The following is a 27,461-nucleotide window of genomic DNA, read 5'->3' on the forward strand; positions in this document are numbered from 1 at the left end:
CTTTCTTCTGATTTTATTATCAGAAGCAAAAGGGCCAACATTGTAAAAAGAGTGTCAAAGGGCTATTGGGATATATTTAAAATACTATCTGAAAGGGCTAGTTGTCTGAACATGATACAGCATTGGGGTTTTGAGAAGGATGACGGTACTAAACATATTCTGGTAGAGACGTGCAAATCTTCACCCATTTTACCTACTCCATAAAATCTTGTAAAACATATTGGGAACAGCAGGACAAAGCAATCCACAACGGCACAAATAAGAGAAAATACCAACTTGATGGAACGTGTTTGTGACATTCTAGAAATTCTGGTAGAACAGCAGTAAAGGTCTGCTCCCAAAGTCCATTGAAATCAGTCCATTGACTTCATTGGGTTTTGGATCGGGCAGTAAGTGAGTACAGAGGGTATACGTGAATGTGATGTTTTAACTTCTGAGGAGTGGAAGATTATAGAACTTTTATATCTTATTCGTTGTGAAGGATTAAGAGGAGCCTGCACATGATGGATCAAATTCTGCTTCCAGTTAAACCTGTTTAGCCTAGCTGAAACTAATAGGGTTGCAGGGATATAACTGAAAGCAGAATCTGGCCCAATTTCAGTAAAACTTAGAATGGTCTTATTCACCGTCATCACTGTTTGGAGAAATACTCTGAAAACCTTAAGTAAAATTTTACTTTGCTCTGTGTTTAAGAGATGTTTTATGTAACAAATTATCCAGTGACTTGGGAGGAGATTTTTAAAAGCCCAAATGGCAGCTAGGATAACTCCTATCAAAAAATTCATGTGAGCTGGGTGCCTAATTGCAATTTGGGCTTTTGAAAATCTGCCCTTTGAGAATTTCAAAGGTGAAAGAGTTTTTCAGTTATATGCTAGATACCTTACTTGTTCTGCAGAAGTTTATCACGGAATATTAAACCTCTGCTTCCTTAATGGAAAAAAGTAAAAGTGCGGAAAGATTAAGAGGCAATGTAAGTGAGATCCCATGATTGGAGTGGAAGGGAGGAAAGAGAAAAGGGGGAGAGGAACCATGAAGAGATAACTATTCTCTTCCTAATGGTAAGACTTCTCTTGCATATGTTGCATTAACTTCTCTAAACTCTGACAGAGAGCTGAGAAGTATGGTATTCCTATTATAAATTTTACCACAGCAGGAAAGGTCCTTTAGATATTTTTGTCAGATTTTTATATAGTGGAATTTTTATTAAATGACAGTAAAATGTTAACATTGTGGGATGCTTGTGCACCTTTATTCTTATTTCACAAATATGGCTCACATTTCGATATACAACTATAGTCAAATGTTTACATGCTGCAAGGATATTATGCAGTATTCATTTTAATGCACCTACAAATTAGTAAGCAGGTCTGAATTCCAAGTGTTAAGAATGAATGATGAGTTTGCAGGTGAACAGCATGGAGGGCTGTTATCCAAAAAATGTCAGCATGAAAATCCATCCCAGTTTCTCAGAAATCTGTCTCTTCCTTTTCCATCTTTTCAGCTAAAATGCTAATTAGTATCTTATTCATTTCCCTCCTTGACTATTTCAATCACTTTCTCTCTGGCCTCCCACATTTCCACCTCATTCATAGTGATTAAGTATGTAATGCAATTTGGAATATTGTAAAAATAATAATAATGAATAGCTGGGTAGAACTGATGGCTAGAGCCATTAGCCCCAGTAGAATAGTTATACAGTCATTGAATGCTATAAGCCCTTCATATCCATAACAATTTGCTGACATTTCTATCAGGTAGGTTTTATAATATTTTTGTGCCAGCAAACACACTGCCATTCAAGTAAATGAATAGAATCAACACAACATGCATCCAAAAACCTCCACCTCTGAGGCTTTCACATGTTATTTTAATTTGGCAGATTTGACCCAATTTCCTGAAGAAATCTGCAAATGAAAAAAAATGTTTGAGTCCCCTGAACAAAAAAGGAACAACTACTGGAAAAAACAATAAATATACATGAATGAGGAGCAAAATCTCATAGTGCATTGCTACCCTGTGTTACTATGTGAAGACTCTAAGAAACTCCAGGATGAACGAAGAGTGAGTTTTTTCCTTCCTGAGGTACCAGTAGCTATGTTTGTTGAAGAACAAATAAGTAAAAAGAGAAACGAGGCACGTCTGCTGTTATAAGAAAGCAGGTTTAGCCTTAACACAGTGGAGATATTCAGGCACAACGCAGTTGTTTAAAAATATGAACCCTCTAATGCTGCCAAGGTCAAGAAGACGTATGACCTCTGCAACACAAGAGCTGGTCATGCAAGTTAAAGATACCTGGAGGCAGCAGTAATTTATGCTTCCAACTTGTCCACATTTTTAAAAGTAATTGCTATGAATTGAAAAATTTGTGGAACAAACATCTTTGACCCAGTTCTACCCCCTTGTCTGCCTTTTTAAATCCTGAATGATCTGTTTTAAATCTTAATATACACCTCTACCCTGATATAACGCTGTCCTTGGGAGCCAAAAAATCTTACCGCATTATAGGTGAAACCGTGTTATATCTTTGATCCGCCGGAGTGTGCAGCCCCGCCCCCCTGGAGCACTGCTTTGCCGTGTTATATCTGAATTCGTATTATATCGGGTCACATTATATCGGGGTAGAGGTGTAGTTATTTCATATTTACACCAGTACAATTGTAATCATGTCCCTTGAAAATGGCAGGAGCCAGTGAGGATGGGTGAAGATAGCTGGATTTTTGGCCAAGTGACTGCAAATATATTAATTCCGTAGACAGGATAACTTCTCATGGCATCCTATCCTCGCAGCAATTAAAGGGATAAGGTGACAGTACTATAATAAAATGAGGTACTCTGTCACCTGCTATTCCCCTTTTTGATACTCTAGTCTAGAGCATCATGCAGTCCTGGGGCTTAATCCACTTGTGTAAAACCAAGGGTCTTTCAGAGCCTCCATCATGCCCAATACTTAAAATCTAGAACAGCCTATTGCCCTTGAAACCACCACACTCTATAAGAGTGCTCAGGCTTCCCTGAAAATCAAGTTCGCTTTCCTGAGAAAGGTGCATTGTTATCTAATTTGCATGGAAAGGGGATGGTAGTTTAAACCCTAAATCTTCAGACCTCTACACAGTTGAGATGAGGCAATTACTAACCCCAATAATTACCATACTGCCATCTCACTGTTAGGGTCTACCACTTAAGTTTGTGATCATGTAAAACCAACAACATATTGATAAACCAAGCAAAACCCATACTGATTTAGCAAACAAATAGTAGTTCTCAAACTACCTCACATAAATCCTCAAATCCCACTGGAGCATGTGCAATTTCTCCAAGTGCTTCAATATCCAAGTTGTTAGTGTTCAAGTCAATGGATAACCACACCACACAAACCCACAAACCTGAACCACAACTGACAGACCCCAAATTTGCTAATATTCAACATGAATAACCATTCAGACGGAGGGAAAGGGGTGGAATATTGTGGTGGAGGCCACTTAGAATCACCTCTGTATCCTAGCCAGCCAATCTGAGAACCTGCTGCAAGTGTCTGGATTACCCAGTGAGAACTCCCTTCTTAGCAGAACTGTCTCTTTGGCTGATTAATGTAACAGTGCAGCCCAAGGGGGGACAGAAGGGGTATAGCTCATCCTTAGGGCTCTGCCCCTTCCTTCCACCCTGGCTGGGCAGGCCAGAAAGAATATCTTCATGTCTTAGTTTCTCTTTCAACAAAATGGGAATAATAATTCTTACTCACCTTTGTAAAGTGCTTTGTGAATCATTAATGAAAAATACTGCATAACTGCAACAATTATATCATGTATAGTACTATTATACAACTTTATTTAACTGGCTCTGTGGATGAGGGTAAGCAGTGGACGTTTTATTCCTTGACTTTAGCAAAGCTTTTGATACTGTCTCCCGCAGTATTCTTGCCGGCAACTTAAAGAAGTATGGGCTGGATGAATGGACTATAAGGTGGATAGAAAGCTGGCTAGATCATCGGGCTCAATGGGTAGCCATTGCTCCATGTCTAGTTGGCAGCCAGTATCAAGCGGAGTGCCCCAAGGGTCGGTCCTGGGGCCGGTTTTGTTCAATATCTTGATTAATGATCTAGAGGATGGTGTGGACTGCACCCTCAGCAAGTTTGCAGATGACACTAAACAGGGAGGAGCGGTAGATATGCTGGAGGGTAGGGATAGGATACAGAGGAACCTAGACAAATTAGAGGATTGGGCCAAAAGAAATCTGATGAGGTTCAACAAGGACAAGTTCAGAGTCCTCCACTTAGGATGGAAGAATCCCATGCACTGCTACAGACTAGGGACTGAATGGCTAGGAAGCAGTTCTGCAGAAAAGGATCTAGGGGTTACAGTGGACGAGAAGCTGGATATGCATCAACAGTGTGCCCTTGTTGCCAAGAAGGCTAACGGCATTTTGGGCTGTATAAGTAGGGGCATTGCCAGCAGATCGAGGGATATGATCATTCCCCTCTATGAACTTCCAGACATATATTGTTCATGCAGGTACTGAATACTATATCAGTGCCTATCATTGTAGGTCAGACCATCCAGGATGTGTCATTGTATCCCCTTAAATTAAAGAAAAATAAAAGTGCAGATTCAGGATATATATATAAATCAAGTCCTGTTTATTTTTTTAAAAAACGATTGACAGGTGTCAATCCGTAATCTGGCTAATTGGGGCTATACAATCCATCACTAGACCAACTCAGTTGTAGAGATGAAGTCTGTGTGTGGAAGGGAAAGCTCCCTATTGCTGAACAGGGGAGCACCATCAGATTGTTGCCCTAATGGACTGGCCTGCAGGAGAAGCTGGCCATATTAAAATGTGGCTTTGTTATTTAGGCTAGTAAGCCCTTAACTGGGAGAAGACACAGCTAAGTGGGAAAGTGACTGTGCTAAAGTGGAAGCATGGAAGCCAATTATTCAATGCAGCCTCGCTATAGAAGAGGGAAAGGAGGGTACTCCTTCTCTTGCTCTCAGTTTTGCTGCAAAACACAGAGTTCTGTTATAAAGGGTAAGCTACTGGTACTTTTGTAACATGCTGTTTTGTTTTGGTTTAAGCTGGGGTTTTTTTGGGTCTGTTCATACAGGGCCAAACATTAAATTCAGTCTTTCTATTCACTTATTTCTGAGATGAGTTAGAGTGTCAGTTCAAGAGGAGCCTGCAAAATTCCATTCTGAAGCAAGAAGCTATTTTAAAGCACTGCATAGGAACACTAATTGAGAGACTCTGGTAAAATTCTGGTCTTTCCTCCATCCATAGTTGTAGCTCAAAAACTGCTAAGCTGATAGATATTTTGAAAATCTATTTTAAAAAACAGTCACCGATTGCTTTCAGTTAACATCTTGTACTCCTTGCATAGTTGCAGAGTGACTTTTTCATGGGCTGAATTATAAACTCTGAAGTAAGCTTTAAATAGAAGTGGAGGGGGTATGTACATGGGAAAGTTGTACCAGCTTAAATATGCTGGTGTAGGTAAATTGATATAACGCATACTCCTGTGTGGATGCTCTTATTCTAGAGTAAGAGTGGCTTTTTTCAGTTTAGCTTGAGCCCTTTCCAAAGGGACATATGCTGAACTGAAAAAAGGTACTCTTACCCTGGAATAAGAGTGTCCATGCAGGGAGTTATACCAGTATAACTATAGCATTTTAAATTCACAATCTACCTTATACTGGTAATTTATAACTTTAACGTATAGCCCTGATATATCTGCAGCTGTGATCAGTTGTAGTGTTACTCTACCATAAGGAACGTTCTTCACAAAGAATTACTACATTCTGTCTTCCTGATGGGTGTCTTTTTTTCTTCTTCATTATTAAAAGATACATGGTAGCAAAGATATTTAAAAATGGATGGACTGAGTAGTATATATGTTTTTAAGATAGCCTGCTATACATTGTTTTCTCTTGAATTTATTTTTGTGGATTTATTGCTGGTGAAATGTGCCAGTGTATTTTGGTACTCCTAGAAATTGAAACCCTCTGTTCATCCTCAGAGCAGGCACCATGCAAAGAGGTGGTGCAATATTCCCTATAATGCCTTGCCCATGCACCTGAAGATTGATCTGGAGGGGACTAATTATAGAGATTAGAGGTGAGTTCAGTCTTCTGGCCCATTGATTCATTTCCCCAATAAATATTCTCATGGCATAAATGATGCAGTAACTAAACAGTGAGCATATATCACTTAGTATCCATACAGGAAGAATACCATATTGCTGTCTGTAGTGGTAATCATATCGCTCCATAGATTTAGATAAGTTTATAGACATGACAGAGACTGGGGGTTGGGGGGAGGGAGCAAGAAGAAGTAAAAGAATAGCTCTTCAGATCTGAACTATTCTAATGCCTGGTCCGAAAACATCACCAATCATTTAAAAAAAATGTTTTAAACTTTCTGAAAAGTATGTTGTATTTGCATTTCTGGAAGGTTCTATAAATCACCATATTTCAATTAAAACATGTCATGTCATTTTGTGGTTCTTAAATTACATTTTCATAAATAGTAATTTCCTACATGTTAATCCCTAATACAGTATTATTTAGAAATGCATTTAAAAGCTTTGTAATTAACAGCGCAATGAAGATCAATTTACTATATTTCCCCCCATGATTATTTAAATAAGATGCCCAATTAGGATTTCAGGTTCCTGCAGTGGGCAGTCTTGTATTGTGTTGGTCAAATATACATAATTTGTCCCCAATAGTGACTTATTTTGGTATCTGAGCATAAGATGGATAGAGATGTTTTATTCCACCTCTACTATATGCCTAAGCACCAGATTTGAAAAGGTATTTAGGCATTGCTGTGCTCGGTGTTGTAACACTTAACTGACTTAGGAGCCAAGGTCATGTGAGACAAGGTCTCACTGACTTTCAGTGAAACTTAGGCTCCTAAGTGCCTAGGACCAGTTCCTCAAAAGTATTTAGATGGCTAGCTGCCTCTTTAGGCTCCTAAGTCCACCATTTAGGCACCACCATCATTTTCAAAACTGTTTCTCAGCTGCCATCTAACCCATAGGCACCTCAATCCCCAAGTTTCTGCCAGTTGGCATTCACAAGACTGCCTAAGTCCCAGCTTTGCTCCACAGCTAATAAACTCCTAGATACCTAGCTCAAGTCAAGGCCCCAGAGGCTTCAAAGCAGGATTCTTCAAACGTGGGAAGGGAACACGCACTTTGCCAGCAGGGCCCGATGTTGTAGGCATGCTCAGGGCCCTGATACTTGTCAGACCCTGCTGCAGGAGGGCTGGAGATAGGTCACCAAAAGTTTGGGGGAAGGAGCGGCAGCACATTTCCCCCACAAAAGACAGCTGGGGCAGAGGGAAATGTGGCACAAGAATAAGAGAGATATCCAGCATGAACAGGAGGGGTGGTGGGAGAGAGAGAGAGATGATTTTGGTTGCTAGGGCATGGGCTACCAAAGCTGAAAACAATTATGAGCCAAATCAGTTGGGAGGAAGAATTTAATTAGAAAAATGTGAATGATAATTGGGAATTGTTTAAGAGCCCTTCACTAGGTGTCCCAAAAGCTACAGTCCCACAGTTGAGGAAGAAGGCTGTTTTGACTTGGATTAATAGGGAAGTGAAAGCAGATAGTTAAATAATAGCTTCTGATGTATATTCATTGCTAGGAATTATAGAAATTGATATGGGAAGCAAAGGGACACAAGAAGAAATCTATGACCAGCAGAGTTAAGGACAATAAGAGAAGGTTTTAAGTATATCAGGAACAAAAAGAATCCGAACCATGATGTTGGTGTATTACTAGATGGAAATGGTAGAATTATCAATAATAATAAAGAAATGACAGAAGCATTCAATAACTATTTCTGTTCTGTATTTGAGAAAAAAACAGCAGATGTAATCATATCATACGATAAGACTCTTTCCATTCCACTAGTATCTCAGGAGGATGTTAAACAGCAGCTACTAAAATTAGACATTTTAAAATCAGCAGGTCCAGATAACCTGCATCCAAGGGTTTTAAAAGAGCTGGCTCCGGAGCTCGCTGGGCCATTAATGTTGTCTTGTGTTGTAATGTCTTGGAACACTGGGATGTTCCAGCAGACTGGAAGAAAGCCAATATTTAAGAAGGGTAAACAGGATGACCTGGGTAATTATAGGCTAGTTCATCTGACACTGATTCTGGGCAAGATAATGAAGTGACTGATATGGAGTGATACATGCAAAGGAGGGTAGTGAAACTGATGCCAAATCAACATGTGTTTATGAAAAATAGATCCAGTCAAACTAACTTGATATCTTTGATGAAATTATAAGTTTGTTTCATAAAGGTAAGAGTGTTGATGTAAGGGGTTTGACTTGGTACCATATGACATTTTTGTTAAAAAACTAGAACAATATAAAATTAACATGGTACATGTTAAATGGATTAAAAGCTGGCTAACTGATAGGTCTCAAATGTAATTATAAATAGGGAATCATCATCAAATAGGTGTGTTTCTAATGAGGTCCCACAGGGATTGGGTCTTGGAACTATATTCTTTAACATTTTTATTATTTATTTATTAATTTATTTATTTTATTAACTAGAAGAAAACATCATCACTGATCAAGTTTACAGATGACAAAAAAATTGGGGGAGTGGTAAATAATGAAGAGAATAGGTCACTGATACAGAGAAATCTGGATTGTTTGGTAAACTGGGCTCAAGCAAACAATATGCATTTTAATTAGGGCTGTCGATTAATCACAGTTAACTCATGCGATTAACTCAAAAAATTGAATCACAATTAAAAAATGTATCGCGATTAATCACAGTTTTAATTGCACTGTTAAACAATAGAATAACAATTGAAATCTATTAAATATCTTGGATGCTTTTCTACGTTTTCATATATATTGTATTCTGTGTTGTAATTGAAATCAAAGTGTATATTAGTTTTGATTACAACATTTGCACTGTAAAAATGATAAACAAAGTATTTTTCAGTTCACCTCACACAAGTACTGTAGTGCAATCTCTTTGTTGTGAAAGTGCAACTTACAAATGTAGATTTTTTTTTTGTTACATAACTGCACTCAAAAACAAAACAATGTAAAACTTCAGAGCCTACAAGTCCACCCAGTCCTACTTCTTGTTCAGCCAATCGCTAAGAGAAACAAGTTTGTTTACATTTACAGGAGATAATGCTGCCCTCTTCTTATTTACAATGTCACCAGAAAGTGAGAACAGGCATTTGCAAGGCACTTTTGTAGCGAGCGTTGCAAGGTATTTATGTGCCAGATATGCTAAACATTTATATGCCCCTTTCATGCTTCTGCCATCATTCCAGATGACATGCTTCCATGCTGATGATGCTCATTAAAAGAATAATGCGTTAATTAAATTTGTGACTGAACTCTTTGGGGGAGAATTGTATGTCACCTGCTATGTTTTACCCACATTCTGCCATATATTTCATGTTATAGCAGTCTCAGATGATGATTTCAGCACATGTTCATTTTAAGAACACTTTCACTGCAGATTTCACAAAATGCAAAGAAGGTACCAATGTGAGATTTCTAAAGATAGCTACAGCACTCGACCCAAGATTTAAGAATCTGAAGTGCCTTCCAAAATCTGAGAGGGACGAGGTGTGGAGCATGCTTTCAGAAGTCTTAAAAGAGCAACACTCCAATGCGGAAACTACAGAACCCGAACCACCGAAAAAGAAAATCAACCTTGTGCTGGTGGCATCTGACTCAGATAATGAAAATGAACATGTGTCGGTCCGCACTGCTTTGGATTCTTATCGAGTAGAACCCATCATCAGCATGGACGCATGTCCTCTGGAATGGTGGTTGAAGCATGAAGGGACACATGAATCTTTAGTGCATCTGGCACGTAAATATCTTGTGATTTCGGCTACAACCGTGCCATGAGAACACCTGTTCTCACTGTCAGGTGACAATGTAAACAAGAACTAGGCAGTATTATTTCCTGCAAATGTAAACAAACTTGTTTGTCTGAGCGATTGGCTGAACAAGAAGTAGGACTGAGTGGACTTGCAGGCTCTAAAATTTTACATTGTTTTATTTTTGAATGCAGTATTTTTTGTACATAATTCTACATTTGTACGTTCAACTTTCATGATAAAGAGATTGCACTGCAGTACTTGTATTAGGTGAATTGAAAAATATTATTTTTGTTTTTTTTACAATACAAATACTTGTAATCAAAAATAAAGTGAGCACTATACACTTTGTATTCTGTGTTGTAATTGAAATCAATATATTTGAAAATGTAGAAAACATCCAAAAATATTTAAATAAATGGTATTCTATTGTTTAACAGTGCGATTAATCGTGATTAATTTTTTAAATCGTGTGATTAATCATGATTAATTTTAATTGCTTGACAGCCCTAATATTTATTATTAATTTAATTATTTTATTATCTAGAAGAAAACATAATATCATCACTGATAAAGTTTGCAGATGACAAAAAAAATTGGGGGAGTGGTAAATAATGAAGAGAACAGGTCACTGATACAGAGCAATCTGGATTGCTTGGTAAACTGGGCTCAAGCAAACAATATGCATTTTAATATGGCTAAATGGAAATGTATAGATCTAGGAACAAAGGATGTAGGCTACTTACATGATGGAGGACTCTCCATCCTGGGAAGCAGTGACTCTGAAAAAGGTTTGGGGGAGATGGTGGATAATCAGATGAACATGAGCTCCTAGTGCGATGCTGTGGCTAAAAAGGCTAACACAATTCTTGGATGTATAAACAGGGAAATCTTGAGTAGAAGTAGAGAGGTTATTTTACCTCTGTATTTGGTACATGTGACCACTGATGGAATACTGCGTCCCGTTCAGGTGTCACAATTCAAGAATACATTGATACGTTGGAGAGGGTTCACAGAAGAGCTACAAGAATGATTAAAGGATTAGAAAACATGCCTTTTAGTGATAGAATCAAGGACCTTAATCTATTTATCTTAACAAAGAGAAGGTTAAAGGGTGACTTGATTATATAAGTACCTACATCGGGAACAAATATTTAAAAATGAGCTCTTCAATCTAGTAGAGAAAGGTATAACACTATTCAAGGCTTGAAGTTGAAGCTAGACAAATTCAGATTGGAAATAACGTGTGAATTTTTAACAGACAGTAATTAACCACTGAAACAATTTACCAAGGATCTAGTGGATTCTCCATCACTAACCATTTTAAAATCAAGATTGGATGTTTTTCTAAAAGATATGCTCTAGGAATTATTTTGGGGAAGTTCTATGGCCCGTGTTATACAGGAGGTCAGACTAGATGATCACAATGGTTCCATCTGGCCTTGGAATCTATGTATCTGAGAAAGATGAATGGTCTGGCTTAGGTGCCTAACTCCAGGAGAGGGTCTGTGGCTAAGGATTCTTTGTGGAGGGAGGCACCTATATCTGGCCCATCAGATAGGCTCATCACACCAGCTGCTTAAGCACCCTGCTCCTCTCCTAACGCCTCTTTCAATCTTGGCTATTTTAGGGGGCTCCCCAGTCAGCTTTCTGGCTTCTGAGGATCTCTTTCTTAGGTGCCTAATTCTCCCTATGCCTGGCAAGGGAAGCCTTGGTATCTAGTTTTGGGGTGGGGATTCAACTAAGGGGCAGGATCCCTAATGGTTAGGCAATGCTGAACAAAGCAACACTTGGGTACCTTTACAAATCTGGGCTTAAGTCACTAAATCCTGCATGAATCAATCAGTTGGAATTAGGGGAACTCACCATCCCAAAGGGTGTTTTGCATCTTGCAGGATTGGGTCGTAAATCCACATTTTTGGAGTGGAGCAGACATCCAATATGTTCCATGTTATCTTTTAAATTAAACTCATTTTAATTTTTCCCTTTTGATGGTCTTTCTGTAAATTCAAGGAGCTTGTTCTACTGATTTGCATTAAGCTGCATAGGAAACTAGTTTTGTTTTAACTGAATTGATTAATTTGGATGTGACAACTCCTTAACAAAAGAATATGTGCTAGAGATCGAATGGGAATTCCCATTCTTGACCACTCCATGGAGCCTGCCAACAAGGAGTACAATTAGCATCAGTTGTCACAGTGGTTTTTGTGGGCTGGACACTTAGATGTGGACTGAAACCATCAATTCTCTTCACACAGTCCATTGTGTAGCCATCGGATAACTTTTGGCCATGACTAACCTTTTTCTGTATTTAAACTTCTGTTCTATGGGTAAAGGCTCAATAGCTAGGACCATTATCTCAATCACCACACTGAAAAGAAACGGTCTTCCATTAGTGTTTCTTATGATATTCTCTATGGTGGGATAATTGGAGAGGAGACATTTGTGAGATCGATAAGTCTCTTGTATTGCTCATACAAATCCTATTGTGAAAGTTCTCAAGATGGGGAGTGGAGGGAGAGGCACAATCTGTGTATGAGCAATTTAAATGAATGGACCATGGGTTAACTTGTTGACAGGGGTTTTCAGCTTTTTTTCTGTATATTCTCAAATCAAATACATCAAGGCTACTGTGCATGGTGGAATTGCATCAGGTACACAAGTCAGATGTGTTTGTGGATTTTAGAGCATCATTTACTAGCAAATGTAACAAAACCCTTATGTCTCTTTATTTGTAGACAAAAAGCTGTGCAGATAGTGTAGTGTAGTTATACTTCAAGAAGAAGATATAAAAGGCATCTCCAAAAATACTGTTCCATTTGCATTTTGAATGGGGTCATCAGAACCACTCAACTTTACTCTGATTTAAAATACATGTCACTCAGCTAAAAATGTTTTCCATGTTCATTGCAGAGGGACAATAGACGAAGCTTAGAGAGAATTCAAGGTAAATCACATTGCAACATGTCATCAACACACTATATATAAACATGTGAAAATCACGCATGGCCACACAAATACATAGAGACAGCTCCAGTTTTAGAACAAACAAGTTGAATAACAAAAATCTAAAAATCACAATTTTATGAAGAGGAACTGGATCCCAACAGCAATAGTTTCCTTAAACATTTATTAAACTACTTCCCAACAGATATAACATTTCCCATGTTTTCCTTACATTTCACAACACATCTCAGTGCTCATGGTGTGAACTTTACCAATACTGATTTTTAGTGGATTACTGGAGGTTAGCCAGGAGGCAATGACTTCCAGGCATCTCCAGTCTCCAAATTTAGATTTCCCCTGACATCCAACCAGCCTGTGCCACTGCTGATGAATGCCCACACAGAGATGACTTGGCAGAACACACAACTATGCTTGTTCAAAGGGTTTTTGTCACTTGGGCCTTGCAAATATGTATGATCTGTAGAATTTATGAATTGATAAAGACAAAAAAATATAAAAAATAAAAAAGGGCAAGACATTTTAATTCAGCCATTCAGGAATCAGCCAAGATACATAGGCGGCAAGAAGAGATTTTTGGCACTCTTGGTGTCCAGCTCTAGAATACCTATAATCCTTAAGGCTGAATTATCAGAGCTGGTCTTGATGTACCACTTCAGATCCCAGGAAGCATAGCAGTATACATTAATCAAGAAGCCTGCCAGCACTACATGAAAAGTCATTGAAACAACTAAGCTTTCTGTGCTTAACAGAGCTCCATCCCATATTTCCCTAGTGCCAGTTCAGGACAAGCATAGAGTTGGGCCTGAGCAGGCAGGGTTTCTAAGGGTTTCCTAGACACTGTGCTATTACAATAGAAACTAATTTAATTTTGTTTACATTTGTATGTATCATGATTCTTTTTTTAGTAACAAAACAATGCACAGTGTGGAATATTCTATCATTTTATCCAAAGCTACTTTAGTAACTGTCCTGGTCCATGCAGTCCATGTCACGCTCACTCTGCCTCTTTCTCTATGACCTCTTTATTCTCATGAATGCTTATGTGCTTCCCATTGACAGTCCTAGATACAAAATATGGACTTTATGATGTTTTGTTAAATAAAAAATTTGGGAACTCTATAGACGTTGAGATAGGTTGGCTTCATCTTTCACTATGGGCCATCTCAGGCAGCTCAGTATTTGTGCGTACCAAAAATCTGTTCTTTTTACATGATCCACAGAGTTTTGAGTCACATATTCCATGTCCAAATCTAAAATCTGGAAATCTCTTGTTCAGACAAATGTTGGGTTTTCTTTTCTTTTCATCTTCTAAACTAAAATCTGAATGTAGGGGGAGATAGAGAGAGATTGAGTTTCATGCCAAAATTATCAATGACCCCAATTCATAATATTCCCACCACAGTAGTCCCACCCCAATATTCTCCCACAAATTCTTGTGCCAAGTACACTTCACCACCTTTCTTGTATCATTCCATAGAAAGAATTGTTTGGCTATTCTTTGTGAGCAGTACTTATGGTGAATTTTCCTTTTTTCTGTTCTCAATTGTCCATTTGAAATTGATTGAATAGTTTTATGCACCCAAATTTCAGCCAACAGGTTGTTTGAAAATGCATCAAAGTGGGCATAGTAAGTGAATAATATTCAGTATTCATTATTTGAGCTGTGAATTTGGTTGTTTAAGTCTCACAGTAATGTTTCTGGTTCCTGATTGAATAACCTAACCTAACCTTTTAAAAAATACTTCAGCTTTTGCCTGAAATTTAGTCTGTAAATGAATTTGGCTTCTCGACTAAGTGACTTTTGGCTCTGGGTATGAAAATTTGCTTTTCATGAACATTTGTATGACTAAAACTTCACTTCAAGAAAAATGAAGAGGAATGGATGCCACCATTAGTCCAGCGGAGGGCAACAAAAATGATTAGGGGGTTGGAGCACGTGACTTATGAGGAGAGGCTGAGGGAACTGGGATTGTTTAGTCTGCAGAAGAGAAGAATGAGGGGGGATTTGTAGCTGCTTTCAACTACCTGAAAGGGTAGTTCCAAAGAAGATGGATCTAGACTGTTCTCAGTGGTAGCAGATGACAGAACAAGGAGCAATGGTCTCAAGTTGCAGTGGGGGAGGTTTAGGTTGGATATTAGGAAAAACCTTTTCACTAGGAGGGTGGTGAAGCACTGGAATGGGTTACCTAGGGAGGTGATGGAATCTCCTTCTTTAGAGGTTTTTAAGGTCAGGCTTGACAAAGCCCTGGCTGGGATGATTCAGTTGGGAATTGGTCCTACTTTGAGCAGGGGGTTGGACTAGATGACCTCCTGAGGTCCCTTCCAACCCTGATATCCTATGATTCTATGATATTAGGTATTTTTCATAAAGTTCCAGCTCCTGAAGGCAAGCAGTTACATGAGAATCTCATCTTTCATTTAAAAAAAGTAAGTTACTAGCCATCATGTTTGCAGGAAAAAAAGCTTGAAAATGTTACCCCTGTGCACATTAAATATTCAAAAAACAGAAGGCAAATAAAAAAAACAACACATTTTTAAAAATCTCATGATTTTTAACCCATCTCATATTTTGCAGGACCTGACTCATGATTTTTGAACACTTGGGGTTGGCAAATACTGCTAATCCTGAATTGCATTTCAAATTCATAGAATCCAATTTTGCATTTCCAATTTTCCACATCCTTCTTGTAGTGTGGGGCCCAAAACTGGACACAGTACTCCAGATGAGGCCTCACCAATGTCGAATAGAGGGGAACGATCACGTCCCTCGATCTGCTGGCAATGCCCCTACTTATACAGCCCAAAATGCAGTTAGCATCTGATCTATTATAAGACTCATGATAGATCAGAAAATTGGCAACACTGATAAATGTTTGCAAATACTTTTTGCCATTCTTTGCCCAGCTCTCAAATCTTTCTGAGTGAAATTCAGACCTGGTACATGCAGATAGTGTTCTATGATTTCAGTTACAAAAAGAGAGGCAACATCATCTGGGACAATATGCACAGAGTTAGGAGTCTCCAAGTCCTGAGTTTTAATCTTGTTCTGCCACTGATTTTCTATGTGGCCTTGGGCAATCATTTCATCTTTCTGCTTAATTTTCTCCATTGCATTATGAAGGATTGAAGTTCTAAAGATTAATCAGATGAATGTTTGTTCAATGCTTTGGAGATGAAACATGCTATATAAATGCTAAGCATTATTATGGTGACTTAGAAATAACTGTATATGTGTCCAATCTCCATTCAGCACAGGGTTTAAGGTGGTAGGGCTTCAAAAGCCTGGTTACTGGTCCCTGATTTAGCACCAACTTGGCCTTGGAAGCAATTTGAGAACAGCCTGGGGAGATGCTCTAACTTACGCCAGTAGAGATCAGTTTAACAGAGTGCTGGTCTGCCACATTATCATCCCACTCCTCACCTCGCTCCCTGTCTCCTATAATGAAATGAAGGGATGGGTGGCACAGAAACCACCACCAGGTATATGCCTTTGCAAAAGGGAGTTCTGTGCTGGCCATCTACAGCCAGAATCAGGTCCACAATACTAATTACAACCCCTGTGCTAACTAAGTCTCTACTGAATCAATGTAAGTGGTCAGATTACAGTAGTGTTCAGAATTTCTAATTGTTGATTTGTTGGTGAAAATGCGTTGGGTTGGAATATAAATCAATGTATTTCAGTTTGTCTTAATAGTATTTTTAATTAGAATTATATTTATAGGATTTAAATTATGATAGTCCAATATCATACTATGTTAATACTATTAAACTCACTTCACTGGAAACAGGAAGGGGAGAGCAACTAGTGGGGTCTAGTTTTCATCTGAGTCTCTTCACAACCTCTCAGGTCGTGTATGTTGAGGAAGTTTTCTGCAAAGCATCACTGCATTTATGGAACTAAAATGTCAAAATTTACCAGATGTGTTGACCAGGCTGGAGGGTGATCTTCCCATAATACTTGGCCTACTGGTCAGCCTGGAAATCTCCTGTGTAAAATGGGTGGGAGTGGGGTCAAGGAGGACAAGAGTAAATATACACTACACCCTGTATAAAAGGAAGCAAAATTGAAATTTTTTTTTGCTTCTGCAATGAGCATGTCATTCAAAATCTAGAGTATGTCGTTCACAGTCTTATGTTCTTGAGCCTGGAGTTAATAAGGGCTTACAGCCCTTTTGGATGCTACCTAATGGTGACTTTTTAATTGACTTGCTTGATCACAGGATGTTGTTACCTCCCTCTGAGGAATTTTGTTATGTTAAACTGTAAATAGATATAGAATTAGAATATACACAATCACTTCAAAATAGATGGGGAAAAATCCTGTTGAAATGGTCATGTAACAAATTATACAAGAATTTGTATTTAGAAAGTGTCAGCATCCATGTTGATGTGTATTACTAAGCTAATCCGTTCAAGGATTTCTTAAAGGCATCTGAGTAAGAAGAATAGTGCCTAGCAGAGTGCAGGTATGCAGGAGGAATTATAGAGGAATGAAAGGACTATCTCTGCTTCTCTACAATCAAGTCCCCAGGCAGGCAAGGGAGTTCTTAAGACAATGACAAGCTTGGGCAGAAATGGCAGGTTGTAAGTCTGCATTGTAAGGGAAAAAAAAGTTGTTGCTCTCTTTTTCTCCACATGAAATTCGTGACAGGGAGTAGGAATATAGTCTTAATAGATAGCAATAATTTTTGCCTTGTTACTAAATGGATTTGACCCAGCTGTTCTTGTCTCTGAAATAGGTGCACTGAGCAATAGGCACACGGAAAAGTTTATACTTCAGGGAGCTGGTAGTCAACTTGGAAGCATCAGAAAGGGAAGTTTACTCAAATAGATAGTAATGGCCAGTAGAATTCAACCCAATTGACTTCCTACTAAGACACTGTATGTCAATTATAGCAAATTTAACAGCACAGAATTGTATCTCATAGTGTGGGCAGTAGAAAACTGGTTGTTTATTCATATACAAGGGAAATTTGTTACTTGTTTTCTTTCTTTTCTCTCTCTGTGAGCACTTAGTTAACAATGTACAGTACAGAATCTGCTGAAGCACTGATTTGATTACTATATAGTTTCATGCCATTTCTCAACTAATTGTAAATGTGATTGAACATTTCCTATTTCTAGTGTGTCCACTTAACACTCACTACATATGCATTAGTATCAAATTGCTTACAAATCACACATTGTTTTTCCATCACAAAATGTTTATCTATTGAATAAGTATGTACGTGAATACATTAGATATAGTTGGAAGCAAAATATGGCAGAAATTAGACAAATACAACAAAGTTAAGTGATGCTCTTGGTTTATTAAACATACAGTATCTGGATAATATTTACAAGTATGTGCCTTAAGTATAGGAAAAAATAACAGTTTAACACAGTATTGTACTCCTTGTTGATAAATGCGGTGTCTGTCTAGTTCTTATTTATCTCTGTGTCTATTACATTATCTCAGGAGATTTTTCAGTTAATTCTTTCATGTTCCCATGGCTTTTCAAATGTAAAGGGTGCCATAGAATGAATTACAACCCTGATATCAGGGAGGCTCCACAGTACACTAGATTTGAAGACATCAGCTAACATTGCATAGCCTGCTTAAGTCTATTGATGGATTTTGTCAGGATGTCAGGAAAGGTGTTGGGGATGAGGTGGAGATGTGTGAAAGTTGTTCAAGTTTCAACAACTGGAATGATCTGCCTGTTCCATTGCAAATAGGCACCCAACATTATCTGGTTTAAAGATATCCTAAATCATTTAGCTTAAGAAGCCTTGTTGGTCTAAAATCAACTGAAATTGTGACTGCTCATTGTTGTTGGTTGTCTTCTAGTTTAGATTGACTGTCCTGATTATACTGTTTGTATTGTACAGAAGAATGCTTGAGTAACATGGTACGAGGGCGGTCCCTCACAAATTGAGATCTGTAGCTCCTGAGGCTGTGCAAACGAGCAAAGTTGTAAATAAGTAAAATGAAAAACCTAAAGTGCAGTTAGGGTCAGAAAAGTGATGCTATAAAAATGATGACATGTTTGGGTTCCATATTTATTCCTCCCCCACCCCCGCAATACTTCCCTTTAAAAATGCCTTACTTCATAGAGCAAAACAAGACTTTCTTAACTGCAAACTCAAGCAGGTATTTGCAAATACCTTCTTACATCTTCAACAACCATAAAGATCAACAGAGGGTCCTGTGGCACCTTTAAGACTAACAGATGTATTGGAGCATGAGCTTTCGTGGGTGAATGCCCACTTCGTCGGATGCAACACGAAAGCTTATGCTCCAATACATCTGTTAGTCTTAAAGGTGCCACAGGACTCTCTGTTGCTTTTTACAGATCCAGACTAACACGGCTACCCCTCTGATACTTGAAACCATAAAGATGTTTGATTCAAAATGTAGGTACCAGAAGACAGAACAGAATGCAGGTTCAAGATGCTGACAGAGAACAGTGCATAGAATATAATGCATGAGAGAACTGTTTTGATTGTTTGTTGTCCAGGCCTGACAATATTGCAATCCTCCCTTTGACAGCAAATTAAAGAGACCTATCTAGTGCTGCACACCATACAGAAGGAAAATGTTTGCAGTAATGAGAGCTCTTTTTCACCAAGTTACTTTTCTGACTACATCATCTTTTACAAATGTTTCATGATCCATTCATTTCGGTTGAACTTCAGCCCAGTTTTTATTCTGAACCATTCACCTCATTGTTAATGCTAGTGAAAAGTTCCTTCTGTACAAGTATTTTAAATTTGGTTTTAAACATTGGCTCTAATTGATTTGCATTGGCGTTGCATGAGTTAGAGGAACTTAATTCTTGTTGATGCTGTTAAGTTTTCTCTTTCCCCTACCATCGGCATTGAGAAAGTGGCAATAATCCTTGCCTCATTTCCTGGGGGTTGGACAGTGATGTGTCTTTGCTTTCAGTGTTTGACTGAATTAGGCAGCAGTGAGCTCAATTCAGACAAAATTGAGGTGATGATGTGGGGAAAGGGAAGCATTTAGAAGATATGGTAAAGATGTGATAACGTCTCTTTTTAATGAAGGCACGTAACTCTCCCTTGCTATTGAATTTCTCAATCTGTGGGTCCTCTATTGCTGCTATCTGAAAATCCATGAACAGCTGAGTAGCCAAGAGTTTTTGTTTTTCATCTGTGCCTCGGTAGGAGGTTTAAGATCTCCTCTCTGATGTTGACCTCACAGATGCAGACTTCACCACTGTTATCTATGTTTTTGTAAGTACTGCAATATGCTCTACATGGGTTTATTCTTAGCTAGTGCAGAACACATCAGCCTGCTTAGTTTTTGGTGCCTCCTATGTGGACCATATTACCCCTGGGTTCTGCAGCCTGCACTGGTTACCAGTTTGTCTCCAGATGCAATTCAAGGAACCATCTTTAATCTATAAAACACTGTACAAAGTTTGGGGGCTGGCTACTTTATAAACCAGGGGCGGGCAAACTTTTTGGCCAGAGGGCCACATCTGGGTGGGGAAATTGCATGCAGGGCCATGAATGTAGGGCTGGGGCAGGGGGTTGGGATGTGGGAGGGAGTGCAGGCTGTGAGAGGGGGTGTGGTGTGCAGGAAGGGGCTCAGGGCAAGGGGTTGGGGCACAGGAGGGGTGCAGGGTGCACGATAGGGCACAGGGCAAGGGGAACTGCGGCCAATGGGAGCTTTGGGGGATGTACCCGCAGGCGAGGGCAGCACACGGAGCCCTCTGTCCCCTCTCCCCCAGGGGCCGCAAGGATGTGGTGTCAGCCGCTTCTGGGAGCGGCGCGGGGCCAGGGCAGGCAGGGATCCTGCCTTAGCCCTGCGGCGCCACGGGGGTGGCAATCCCGCGGGCCAGATCCGGCCTGTGGGCCATAGTTTGCCCACCCCTTTTATAAACCATCATCTTCTTTGCATTTCACCACTCTCTTTGGCCAGCTTCCTAACAGTTGTGTGATCAGGCTTCTGAAGCAATAGATTCATAGGAAATTCACTTCAGCTTAATATAATAGTTTTGTTTCTAGGTCTAGTTCTAGTTTAAAATGCAAGGACGGGATTGATTACTGGGAACACAGAGGGATTGATTCTTATGGACCCAGATTATTTTAGAACAATCTAATTGCTTCAGTATGGTTATTCCAGATCTCCATCTCTTCATACTGCTGAATGGTCCCATTTAATTCCCAAATAGAGACTCTCAGTGAAAAAGGGTGCGAGCATGGGCCTTTATGATCTCTGACCACGTAGCTTTTAATGTTGGATTCAGGACAATCCACCTTCTGTCTCTCTCTGGAGATTTATGGTGTTCAATCCACTGTTTTTGTCTAAAGGCCCTCAATATAAGGAGATTTGTATAAGATTTGATATGAGGCATGGAAGCCATTCATGAACTCTTTCAGACAGAACAAAAATTTTTACTGAGTCTGATGTAGCTGTGGGAGCTTTTCTGTATACCAGTGACATTTGTCTACTGCGATCTTTGTGAAGGTAGAACTGGGAGGGTTAATATGGGGCAGCAATTCATTCTTTATGTGGGTGCTGATATATGAAGTTTGTGTGCATGTGTGGGAGTGGTTTTAGGTTTCTGTGTTTTATTTGTTTATCTTTAAAACGTGAGGTTCCAGATATTTAATCTTACCATGAGACTGTTGTGCTATATTCTCTGTGCCTAAGTCTCCTTTACTGCTTGCAGGATGCTTTCATGCTTTGGATATGTGCTATATCTATGCCAATCTACGAGCCAAAAAAGTGTCCTTTAAAATAACAAAATGATTATATTAACATTATGTAATAATATACACACTTGAATATGAAACTTTGAAAGTTACAGAACTCTGTATGCAGATACATAAACAGGGTGTATGAAGAGTTAATTAATCTAGTTAAACTGGTCTTAAATAAGGCACATTACTGAAAGCAATTAAATTTCTGTAGTCAATCTGCTTCATAAATCTTGTTTATCTACTAAGTCGTATGAAATGTTGAACAATGCCCATAGTTTTTATTGTTGTTGGGTTTTTTTCAACTGCAGCACACAATGTATGGGAACTTCATCAAAGAATCTATATGTTGTGTTCTCAGCTTTACATTGCTGGTGCAGACACTACCTACTTCCTGGAAGGCAGTGCTATGTCCAAGTTAAATTGTGTGTGTGTGAAGTGATACTTTTAGACACTGAGTTTAATTGCCCTTACTGCATCTTAAATCACCTCGGTATGAATGACCCTTTGGAAAAGCCATGCCCCTTTTTTCTGCCAGTGCTCCCCACATTCCCAAGCCCAAGATTTAGATCAAATGCACCAGCATACAGATTACATTTCCATCTCCTTACATACCCCAGGTGAATATTTTGCCTTCATTTAAATCATTATAATGCCTTTTCAGCCAATATCTTGAGTTCAGTACATGTACAGTTGGTGATATTTCTTAAAGAATAATATGTCTGTCTTTGAATTCTGGTTAAATTAATCGGGGGTGGAGGCGGAAAAAGCTTGTCTCTACCTCAGTTCTGGGCTATGATCTTCTGGTAATACTTATGCAATCCCAAAAATAAGTAGTCTAAAGACGGGCTTGAAAGAAATTTTGTTTTCATCTGCTCATGTATCAGGAAGTCTGTAAGTGGTGCAAAAGAGGGATATGGTTTCTGGGGTATATTTGGGGACATAATCCATAATCCATGAACACATGCATCACACATTCCAAAATCAGATATACACTTGCATATAATGGGAAAAACCTATACCAATATTTATTGTATAGTGAAATGTATACAGTAGACAATTAATTGGAGAATAGAGCTGGTCAGGGATATTTTGACCAAATGTTATTATTGGAAAATGCCAATTTGTCAAAACTGAAATTTTCACAAGAAAGGGGTTAGTTTTGCTGAATTTTTCAACATCAAATCTTTTGACAATTTCACTTTTTTTTCCAGTTTGATATTTGAGACAAAAACATCTGGCTTTTCCATTTATAAATGACTTCTTTGTTTAGTAATTTAAACTAATTATAATAAAACATTTAAATGGTCAAATCTAAATAAAGCATTTTGAAATTATCAAAATGTTTCTATTGATCAAAACAACATTTTTGGGGGGAGGGAGGGAATTTTTTGTTCATGAACATTTGAGATTTTGACCTTTTGCTCTGATTTGGGATGGGGAAAATATTTGATATCTCAAATTTTTGTGGGATGGGAAAACGGTTTCCTGTCCAACTGTACTGAAGAATATATACACTGAGGGGTAAATCTTTTGCCCAATGCCCAGCAAGTTATTTGAACTGTGGAGCCACTCTGCAGATGTTATTCTAATTGGTTACATCCCTAGGTCCATGGCAACATAGTGAAGAACCAAAGGAACCACGTAGAAATGGATCTTCAGGCACCCACCTCACCTTAAAACTCCTGCATTGTACGGCCGCTTGGGTAGCTCCATTGCAAAATGGTCCTGTGTATCTGCAGTAGTGGGGGCAATTGTGCCAATTGTGGACCTCCTTGCTACAGGAAGTGGTTGAAATCAAGAATTTAATGAGATTCAAAAAGAGATTGGACATTTATATGGATAACAAGACTATCCAGAGTTGTAATGGTTATTCCTAACAAAAAATATGGAAGAGATATTAAACCTCATACTTCAGGGCTCAAACTGATCTCTAATAATTAGAGATTAGGATGAGGCCTAATGAGGAGGAGTGTGTGTGTGTGAGGGGGCAGATTATCCTGTATTATACCTTCCTCTAAAGTATGTGTAGTGCTGACTGTTGCTGGAGAGAGGATACTGGACTGGATGGTCTGATCCAGCATAACAATTTGTATGTTCCTATAGCCGGGATATACCCATCCAATTGACTGGTGCACAGATAACTTTATACCTCTTGTATCTCACTTTGAAAATGGTGTTTAATTGTCATCCACTGACCGTAATAAAGCTTGAAATGGGGAACTGGTTGTGTTTTTCACAGAGTTCTGCTAACTAAGGTTTTGTGAGTGTGACTAACCACGTGTGAGATGAATCCATGTCCTTCATGGATGATTAAAGGTGGCAGAGAACAATTGAGTCCATTATTGAAGACTCTTGTTAATGCTTCCTTTCAGGAGGACTAGCTGCCAGCCATGCTTAAAGTGTTGCTCTCACCCACAAAGTAACTTTTCAAAAATCTTTAAACAAATAGATCTCCACTCTGACTTTTCAAAAAGTAATCTTCATACCCATTTAATTTGAGACTGGGTCCGTGGTTTAACACTGCCCTCTCTTCCATTTTAAAAGCAGGGTCTGGGAATATTCTTTCCAATTACCTTGGTGGCTGGATAGGAGCAGCTGCTGACAGACTCTCTGTAAATATTTCATACAGACTGGGAGCAAGTGCTTCTTGCTGAAATTCCACCAGACAAAATTTTAGAATATTGGAGGCAGAACCCCCCCCATAAAATTCATAAAAATAATTAGCATACGCTAATTAACTATAATAATAACATTTTGAATCACTGCCTGGAAATACAGTAGTGTTGGCCCTGTGCCAACTATAATATGTATGGCTGCTATCTTTCATGTGGCCATGCATCCATTTTGAGATCTGACAGTGATGATCAGTTTTTAAACATTTAATTGGTGCTATTGTTTTATTGAAGGAATTTTATAGCCTTACTTAGCCATCTAATTTCACACAGCAGCTGCTATTGATGTCAATGATTTAGGTATTTAAAAATGGGAAAAAATGCTCTTAACTGTAATTTTTTTTAGTGTATAACTCATTCCCATGGAAAGGACTGAGAACAAGTTGAACAGTCAACCCCACAGAAACATCCATATCAGTAGTCAAAAGTGCTCTGTATTTTGCCAAGTATCCCGGGCTGTCACATCTGCCATCACCACCTGTGATAATTTTCTTCCTCTTTTGCACTAAATAATCAATTACAAGATTTTTTTTCCCTCTCCCCCTGCCCCCCACACACTCATTTATAACAACTGGCTCAACTGATGCTGATAATGCTAAGAGGACCTCTTAGCACAGGCTTTTTTGAGCATAATAATGGTCAGTGTGGAATCCCATTAAAAAGTTGCATAATGTTTGTTTCTATCTATCAGGTGTGTCATTAATGATGTGTAGATGAAGATTTACTGAATAATCAGAAGGGTAAGAGCTGTTACAATTTGTGATATACAATCAAAATGGTCTCCACGAGTATGTGTGTTTTTTCATTTTAAGCACTGGACATTGATAATTATCAATTATAATACCAAATGGGCAAATTTGCAGAATCATTATTCCTTGTGATGATGGGTAAGTCAAAAACAGTGCACGTTATCTCTCGTATCCCAGGCTGAGTTTGTAGGGCTGGCAGATAGGAAAAGCAAAACAAAACATTTTTAACTGGCAAATTGAGAACATTTGATCTGGAATCACTGAGAGAGAGAAACAATGAACATGGAATCCCACAATGCATTTTTTGAGAGATCATTGCAAAAAATAACTTCATTTTAAGAGTAAGGAATGGATGAAATGAATGAAAAAATTCTGAATATGCCAAATATTGTATATATGTGCTCTGCCAACTGTAGCTAATATTGGCTGATATTTGTGATGCTATTATTCAGCTTCTTATTGTTACAGATAGTAAAAGTTACTGTCAACAACCGGCCTGAGCTAGGAACTTATTGATCAGGGCTCGAGTCTTAGACCCGGCAGAGCCAATTTGTTCCTAATTATGCCTGGCTCAGCCAGTGGTGTTTAAACCAGCACAGGTCAGACACTTTCCCTCTACCCAACACTAAGAGAAGAGAAGGAACCCTTAAACTGTCTTCTGAGGAAGAAGCCTCCCCAGTAGCAGACAGGACAAGAAGTCTTCTACCACCACTAATCTTCTCTGATGCAAGAGTTCTTAGACCTGAGTTCTCTTTCAGTGTCCTCTGCTGAAGATACTGGAAGTTCCCCTCTTTGTGGTCTTCATGAGTGGAGAGTGAAGATCTCAGCAGTCTCCGTCACCATGGTTACCAGGGAGAAAAGTGAAAATCCCAGCAGCAGTGGCTTTCAGAGTAGAGAATAATAGAACAGAAAGGCCAAGCATTGGAGCAAGAGTAGCAAGTGATGAGCAGAGGCAGATATTCATATCTGTAGGTTTGGCCTCTCCTTATATAAATATTCTGGTGAGAAATAGCAGTCTATTTATGATCTATTAGATAAGAGGCAATGCACTGCTGAAAGTGTAGTTTTTTGGATTAGAGGTAGAACTGAAGTTTTCCCCATTAGTGGGTATCAGTTTTTTTATGAGGCTTTTTTCCAAGAGTTAGTGGGGGAATTTACTCTAGTGTTCTAAAGAATGTCCGTTTAAAATTATGTTCTGATTACTTAAACTTCCATTGCAATTTCAGTAGACTACAGTAATATTCTTCAATATATGTCAGAAACAGAAATGGAATATTTGCTGTTTTAACAACTACTACAGACCACCCCAGAAGTGGCTACATTTTAGGGGTGGATGAACCAATAATTTATCTTCAAATATAGCTTGTAAAATTTTGGGTTGAGAGGCAGTATATGAATACAATATATCATTATTATTTTCCATGGCAAATTTATGACTGATACTCTGCTTAGAAGGGTAATGATAGTTTGCCATCTGCTGAAAGAACTTGTTCTTATTAACTCAACTACTCTTTTGTATTCAGACAGTCTCAGCTTCCAGCAGATAAGAAGGGAATTTCAGTGATGACATCTGGCTCCTTGGTACAAAATATAAAGGTGCTTTTTGGCATTATTAATATAATTGAAGTCTACCAGGACTTTCAATTAATTCAAAGGGTACATATATGTAGTTTTTACTTTTGGAAGATACAGATTTAGGTTGTGATGTTTGTGTGACAGTTTTCTATTTTCTTTGTAGAAATATATTTATGGAACAGTATTTTAATAAGGGCAAAATCTAAAAATATAGAGTCCAAAACTTGTCATGTTTGAGTTCCTTTAAAATGGTGACATGTCTTATAAACATATTATTTATTTTTGATAATCTTATAAATAAAATGTTGAGTGAGAAAATACATCTATTTACCATAAATGGGATCAAGCTCTTAGCCAGCAAAGGTCTCTCTAAATAGCAGAGGTAAAGAAAGTTTGGGATTTAACAAATAGAACGTTATTTATATACTACATAAAGTGTATGGTAGATATACCTCTGTATATCCTAAATAATAGTGGGTTTGCTATATCAGGCAGTTGTCCAAAATACAAAAACTGTGCTTTAACCAATGCATTCTGTCATAGCCATTGATTCTTAATCTTTGGATTCTTACTCTTTGGGTTTCTAGACTAATTTTTGATCAGCACTTGTTAGAATTTTTGTGACAAAATGTCTTTTGCTGGAAAATGTTGATTTGTTAAAACTGAAATAATTTGCAAGAAAGGGTTGTTTTTGATGAGTTTCCCACTTTAAATTTTCGTTAAAAGTTTGAACATTATCAGAACATTAAAAATGTTAAAAAGAGGTAATAATTATCAAACCAAAATGTTTCAATTAACTCAATCCAAATTTTTTATTCAGATTATTGGTACATGAAATTTTTTTGAGATATTTGACTTTGTCCCACTTTGGGATAGAAACTTCCTCTTTCCCCTCCCCCTCTGAAACTTTAGAGGG

Source organism: Emys orbicularis, chromosome 7, assembly GCF_028017835.1.
Source record: "Emys orbicularis isolate rEmyOrb1 chromosome 7, rEmyOrb1.hap1, whole genome shotgun sequence".
In the NCBI taxonomy this organism is placed as follows: Eukaryota; Metazoa; Chordata; order Testudines; family Emydidae; genus Emys; species Emys orbicularis.